A 6,318-nucleotide genomic window follows, 5' to 3' on the forward strand; every position below is an offset into this window, starting at 1 on the left:
TCAGGAGATAAGTTCATAAATTCGTAAGTCATATGAGCAGAATTCGGCCATTCAGCCCATCGAGTCTACTCCGCCATTTAGTCATGGCTGATCTATCTTTCCCCCTCAACCACCTTCGCCTGCCTTCTTCCCTTAACCTTTGACACCCTTACTAATCAAGGACCTGTCAACCTCCGCTTTCAAAATACACGATGACGTGGCCTCCATGGATGATTGTGGCATATTTGAAGATCATCTTGTTAGCGATTGGGGCTTCAAGATGGCCGAGGTGAGCGGGTTGGAGGCTCATATCCCACTGCTTCCTCGGCGCCGCTCTGGGAGTTCCGAGGTTGGCTGCGGGAGGTGCCCCTGGGCACGGAGGCTGAGCGATGGCCGTGTGACGTGAGGGACGGTGCGTTGGCAGGTCGAAGTGTCGACGGAGTGGAGTGGGCCGCTAGAGGCCCTGCAGTGGCCCAGGGATCGATTGGATCAGGAACCGCTCGAAGATGTCGAATGCGCGGATCGGACGCGGCCTGCAGCGGCACGGAGCGGCAGAGCAGCGGTGAAGAACGCCAGCATGACTCCAACCATGCAACTCCAACCCAGTGTCACCAACAGGACAATGGGGCTTTAAGACTCTACACTTTTAAGAATTTTGACACTTAAAGATGGAAGATGGCCCCGGAAATGTGGTGACTCTTGTGTACTGCCTCAGTGTAATCTATTACCCTGCACATAAGTGTTATTGTGTAAGCTTATGTACAGTAAGATTGTTAGCGAACTGCATGCAATAACGGAACTTCACTGTACATGTGACAATAAAGTACCATTGGACAATGGAACATGTACCTATCTGACACTGAAGAATATTTCTGCTACAGATGAGAGGCTCCGTCCTTTCAATTATTTTGTTCCTATCTGTGACTCCTAAATTGACCATTGCTTTTTTGAGCTTGTTAAATGACTTGCATTTTTTCTCAGAGCATGCATCCGTTCAGTGGGAAGTTCTCGCACAAGACCCTCTTCCCCTCTGGTTCCTGGAACTTGTATTGCAGAAGTTGAAAATAAGTTTATTTTTCATACCCTATTATATGTTCTTATTGGGATTCTGGGGATTATTCCACAGAACAGGAGATGGATTATTCAAGTTGAAGGCCTTTCCAGACTGTGTCTCACAAAAGGGTGTGGATGCGGGTGGACAGTCGGAGCGTTCAAAATCCAAGAGGGATATTTTTTTTCCTAGGTTAACATATGGAGTTATGACAGGTAATGGAGATGGACACAAAAAGCTGGAGTAACTCAGCAGGTCAGGCAACATCTCTGGAGAAAAGTAATAGGTGAAGTTTTGGATCGAGACCCTCTTCAGACTGACAGTCAGGGAAAAGGGAAACGAGAGATGTAGACAGCGATGTAGAGAGATATAGACCAAACTAGTCGACCCATGGACCCATTGGGTCCAAACCTCTTCTGCGGGCCTGGCAACCCTCCCCCAACTGATGACCCGTGGACTCGTTGCCGGTCATTGAGTCTCCCCCGGGGCCTGAGGCGGACGAGGAGGGAGAGGAAAGGGGAGAGGGAGCCAACCACCCCAACCCCAGGCGGCCAGCAGTAGGAGAACGGCCGCATGGCGCTGCCGCATGTTCGTCCTGATGGCGGCCATCTTCTTTGGCCTTCTCTCTGACGCCGCACTGCACCACAGGAGGAAGGTCAGGCGTGGGGCACGCTGGGACGGGCGCCAGTCCTCCCTCGCAACCCTACCACAGCTGCGCACCGGCAGATCCAGCGGCCATCTTACTGATGTGATGCAAGATGAACACGTAAGTATTACATCAACGGGCCCCAACTGCGCAGCGCGGTGGCTGCCGGGCCCATTCACAGTATAAAGTTTATAAAGTGAATAACTTGTAAAATATAACAACAATTTGAACGAAACTTGCCACTGCACACCGCAGGCCAATGGTGAGTAAGGTGGGTCTAAAATTGTTGCGCTATCGTGTGCCGTTTTGGCTGTATTCCGGGAACTCAGATACATACAAATATATATACATACAAGATGAGAATTTTTGTAATATATAGATGAATGAAAGATGTGCAAAAAAGTAACGATGATCAAGGAAATGGTCCATTGTTAGTTGTGGGCTGTGTGTTAACGAGTTGTACAGATAATGAAAGCCGGACGGCAGTCAAACTCGTACAACAATTAGGGTGGGGGAGGAACCGACAGGGAGGGGATGCAAGGGCTACTTGTACAATGTCTGGGAATTATGGAGTTAAGACAGGTAATAAAGATGAGAACAAATTCCTTGATCCAACTCAGCCATGCCGACCAAGATGCCCCATCTGCACTAGTCCCATTTGCCTGTGTTTGGCCATATCCCTCAAAACCTTTCCTATCCATGTGCTTGTTCAAATGTCTTTTAAATATTGCGGTACCAACCACAGCCACCTCCTCTAGATGGCCGATTCATCTAGCTCATTTCATTTACTCACGACCATCTGTGTGAAAAGTTGCCCCGAAGGTTTCTATTTAATCTTTCCCCCCTCATCTTAAACCTATGTCCTCTGGTTCTTAATTCCCCTGCCCTGGGGAAAAGACTATGCATTCGCCCCATCTCTTCCCTTCATTATTTTATGCACCTCGATAAGATCAACCCTCAGCATCCTGAGCTGCAAGGGATAAAGTCCGAGCCCGCCCAATTTCTTCTGACAGCCTAGGCCCTCGAGTCTTGTCAACATCTTCATAAATTCCATCTGCATTCTTTCCAGTTTAATGGCATCTTTCTTGTGGCAGGTTGACCAAAACTGAACACTATACCCTTGGGGGTGGCCATGTGGCCTGTTGCTGTTCCAATGACCCTAGCTTTATTGGATTGATTGATGGATCTTGGAACACGTGTTCTGCATACTGAGAACGGGCTGTTCCTTTTCTGCATCTTCTGCCGAGAGCACTAGAGAGACCGAGACAGATTGTTTCACAAGAGCCAAGCATTTCTCAATTACACGTTGTATTGAATTTTTCTGAAATATAACAGAATGGAACAAAAGTAATAGCGTGTGGGTTGGCACATTTAAATCCGATACATAGTCCATAATGGGGAAATGAAGACGGAGAAAAAAAATGTTTTGTCACAAGTTGGAACCTTGCACCAAATGGAAATGTGAAGCAGCAGCCTGGCTGCTGGGTGTTAATGGAGGATTTCACTCCCTGCATCCAAAATGTTATGCAGCAAAATTCCCAATCAACTATTATATATTGTTTTTTTTATACTGTAGCACATTGTCAAGCTAATGCTCTCTGCATGAAATCACACAAGACCATTCGAAATGGGAGCAGGCGTGTGTTCTGTGATCCTCTCTTCTTACTGCTCTGGTCCCAAAGACTTTGGATTCCTTTAATATCCATAAATCGATCTAACTGAATACAATCACTCTCCAACTCTTCACAGTTCTCTTCGGTAGACAATTACAATATAAAAATTCACCGCCTGACAGAGTAAAGACATTTCAGTCAAGGATATTTTTAATTATGGCACAGTAACGCAGCTGGTAACTGGTAGCTCCCTCACAGCACCAGACACCTGGGTCCAATCCTGATCTCGGGTGCTGTCTCTGTGTGGAGTTTGCACGTTCTCCCTGTGACCGTGTGACCGTTTCCTCCGGGTGCTCACGTTTCCTCCCACATCCCAAAGACATGAAGGTTTGTAAGTTGTGGAAACAAGGAACTGCAGATGCTGGTTTGTACAAAAGGACACAAAGTGCTGGAGTAACTCAGCTGACCAGGCAGCATCCATCATTTCATAAGTCCCAGGAACAGAATTTGGCCTATCAAGTCTACTCTGCCATTCAATCATGGCTGCTCCATCTTTCCCTCTCAACCTCACTCTCCTGCCTTCTCTCCATAACCTCTGACACCCATACTAATCAGGAATCTGTCAATCTCCGCCTTGAAAATATCTCTGTAGAATATGGACAGGTGACGTTTTCAGTCAGCACCCTTCTTTAGACGTTGTATGTTAATTGGCCTCTGCAAAATTGCCCATAATGTGTTGAGAGCAGATCCAAACGTGGGAAAACATGGAACTAGGATGATGGATGATCAGTGTAAAAACCTGGTTGGTTGACGGGCCATGCTGTGTCACCAAACTAAACTAAACTAAACTAAACTCAACTAAACTCAACCAGATACACATTCTCCTTCCCTTTCATACTTCCTTAACATTGAAAGAGGCTCTGCACCCCACTGAGTATATGTTGTCTCTCATACAACCATCCCGTCCTCACGCTTATTTCCCTCTAACCTATTGCTCTCATGCAGCCCCTCCCCTCTATAACCCACCAGCCTCCCACACCAGGGGTAATTAACAGCGGCCGATTCATCTAGCTACCTGCACATCTGTGGGATGTGGGAGGAAACAGGAGCACCCCTGGGTAAAGCAGCACAGTCACAGAGAGACTACGATACACCACCGATGTCAATGGAACTATGAGGTGACTGCATTACATTGTGCCGTCACTGAACTCTAACACAACAATATAATCGACAATGTCAAGATTGACAGCTGAAATTGAGCTAAATGGCCCATGTTGAATGAACTGCTGCTGTCATTAATAACGTAATTATATTTGATAGTCCTTGCTATTTTAAACGTTTTTTCTTTTGGTACATGAATTATTATTTGCTCACCCGTGGTTCTCCGCGTCTTCCATCCTCAGAGGTTCCTGTGGTACATTATCCACAACGGAATTCAAAGATAAAAGGAATCACAAGAGACTGCTGATGCTTGTTACGTAAGCAAAGAACAAAGTGCTGGAGGAACTCAGTGGGCCAGGCAGCATCTGTGGAGGAAACGAGACAAACAATGTTTCCAGTTGGGACTATTCTTCGTGCCCTAAGTAAGTCAAGTCAAGTTTGTGGTCGTATGCACAAGTGTGCTGAGGTACAGGTACAATGAAAATCTTGCTTGCAGCAGCATTGCAGGCAGACACACGAATAAGAAGGTCCAGAGGAGGTTTGCGAGAATGATCCCGGGGGTGATTAGGTTAACATATGATGAGCATTTGAAGGCACTGGGCCTGTACTCGCTGGAGTTTAGAAGGATAAGGGGGGGACCTCACTGAAACTTACTGAATAGTGAAAGGCCTGGATAGAGTGGGTACACAGAGGATGTTTCCAATGGTGGGAGAGTCTAGGACTGGAGGCCATAGCTTCAGAATATAAGGATGTACCTTTAGAAAGGAGTTGAGGGGGAATTTCTTTAGTCAGAGGGTGGTGAATCTTTGGAATTCATTGCCACATGCTGTGGAGGCCGTCAATGTGGCAGAGATTGACAGATTCTTGATTAGTTAGGGTGTCAAGGGTTATGAGGAGAAGGCAGGAGTATGGGGTTGAGAGGGAAAGATAGATCAGACATGTTTGAATAATGGAGTAGACTCGATGTGCTGAATGGCCTAATTCCACTCCTATGACTTATGAATTTATGAACAAGTAAGCAGATGTTCAGTGAATTGCAGATGTGCACATGCGAGTTTAATATTGAACAATATTTTCAACTATGAGTGTGGGCCTTGGCCCATAATTTGATGACTCTTACATGTATCTGCATGGAGTCAAAGTTGCTGTACTAACCCGTTTCGAGAAAAACTTAATTCAGGTCAAGCCTCAAAGGCAGGGATGTGCCCAGGACAGGAAAGCTCTGCAGAGAGTAGTGCGTTCGGTAGAACGCACCATGGGTACTACACTCGCCCCCCTGCAGGACCTATACATTAGGAGGTGCAGATCCAGAGCAAGCAAGATTATGAGGGATTTATTCACAAAATGTTGGAGTAACTCAGCAGGTCGGGCAGCATCTCGGGAGAGAAGGAATGGGTGACGTTTCGGGTCGAGACCCTTCTTCAGACTGACCCTGCCACCCCAGCAACGGACTGTTCCAGCCGCTACGGTCAGGCAAGCGCCTCCGCTGTCACGCTGTGAAAACGGAGAGGATGAGACGGAGTTTCTTACCACAGGTCATCAGGACGGTTAACTATTATAACTCCAGGGACTAAATTTTGTCTTCTCTGTATTAACTTTATTTTATATGCTGTAACTGTAATTCTTTTTTTGCACAATCCGCAGGCATTGCCACTTTCATTTCACTGCACATTGTGTATGTGTATGTGACAAATAAACTTGACTTGAGCCCAGTGTATCTCTCATTCAGGTAATGCAAGAACAGTCAATCTAACTCCACGCCTAAAGTGCCCAAGGTGCAGGAATGGCTCAATGGGTCAGACAGCATCTCTGGGTGGAGAGGAGACGTTTTGGGTCGGAACCCTTCTTCAGACTGATTATGGGGGGGG

This window comes from Rhinoraja longicauda, chromosome 16 (genome assembly GCF_053455715.1).
Source record: "Rhinoraja longicauda isolate Sanriku21f chromosome 16, sRhiLon1.1, whole genome shotgun sequence".
Taxonomy (NCBI): Eukaryota; Metazoa; Chordata; class Chondrichthyes; order Rajiformes; family Arhynchobatidae; genus Rhinoraja; species Rhinoraja longicauda.